This window comes from Mizuhopecten yessoensis, unplaced genomic scaffold, assembly GCF_002113885.1.
Source record: "Mizuhopecten yessoensis strain PY_sf001 unplaced genomic scaffold, ASM211388v2 scaffold707141, whole genome shotgun sequence".
Classification (NCBI taxonomy): domain Eukaryota; kingdom Metazoa; phylum Mollusca; class Bivalvia; order Pectinida; family Pectinidae; genus Mizuhopecten; species Mizuhopecten yessoensis.
In genome coordinates, this window is record NW_018475483.1 from 1 (window position 1) to 992 (window position 992).

Genomic DNA, 992 nt, shown 5'->3' on the forward strand with positions numbered 1-992 from the left:
TATACACCACAACAATAGGTGCCCAATTGCAAGGTGATGTGCTAGGATTATAAAATCAAACTGTTAGTAAAAATGTGCTACGTTACAGCACTGCTATCAGTTAACCTTTCACTATTGCTTTCAATAGTTACCACTTTGTGTATACAAAAATAGCTAGGTAGGTAAAATATCTTATTTCAGAATACTTTAGAGTGGTACCTGGTTGTATAGAGGAAGGAGATAATGACTTAAACAGAGTTTCCATAAAAAATACAATAAAAAGTTTATACTAAGCAAAAAGGTTAGGAAATCATTCTTTCTATGCTTAGTCACAAATCATATAAACTAAGCAAAAAGGTTAAAAAAATCATTTTTTCTATGCTTAGTCACAAATCATATCAGTTTATAAATGACAAAAAGTTGTAAAATGTCCATTTAAAATCTTATTTGTGATGATCTTTTTTATCTTCTTATATGTTTACCTTTCTTTTTACTTTTTTATGCTTCTTGCCTGTAGAACAGCTTTGATCCTGCTGCAATTAAAAATAAAAAATAAATAAATTCCTGTGCCAATGGGAAAATAGCTCATAATGTTCAATTTAGGAGTCATTATATTCATCAAACAAATTTTATTTAATAAAATGTAAATTAACAAAGTTTTAATTTTCTTATTTTCTTTATTTGCTTACCTTTTTGCTGCAAGCAGTTATGTCAAATATTAACATAATGGTCTTCGGGTTCAACAGTACAGAGACATCCTCATTAATTGAAACATTTACCCGACCTTTGGACAACCTGTTGAAATGATAGAAGTAAAAAATAAGACTAATTATATTCATACATCATTATATCTGTAATAGAAAATATAAACCGTTTATTAACAAGTAAAGCGAGAGCTGTTAGCAGTGAACATTATGAAAAAGTAAACAACCTTCATTTGGAGGGAAACATGGGTATAAGTGTATCTTATACCTTTCAATATGCATGTAAAAATCTCAACCAGCAACAAGAAT

General features: G+C 28.8%; 1 long non-coding RNA gene across 1 annotated transcript; it reads right to left on the reverse strand.

Moving 5' to 3' along the window:
- On the reverse strand, positions 1–979 carry LOC110440763. Its single transcript, XR_002461772.1, has 3 exons — positions 669–979; positions 462–512; positions 1–41 (listed from the first exon to the last, which is right to left on the reverse strand). It is a non-coding gene; the product is annotated as an uncharacterized LOC110440763 (long non-coding RNA).
- Positions 980–992: the final 13 nt, after the last annotated feature.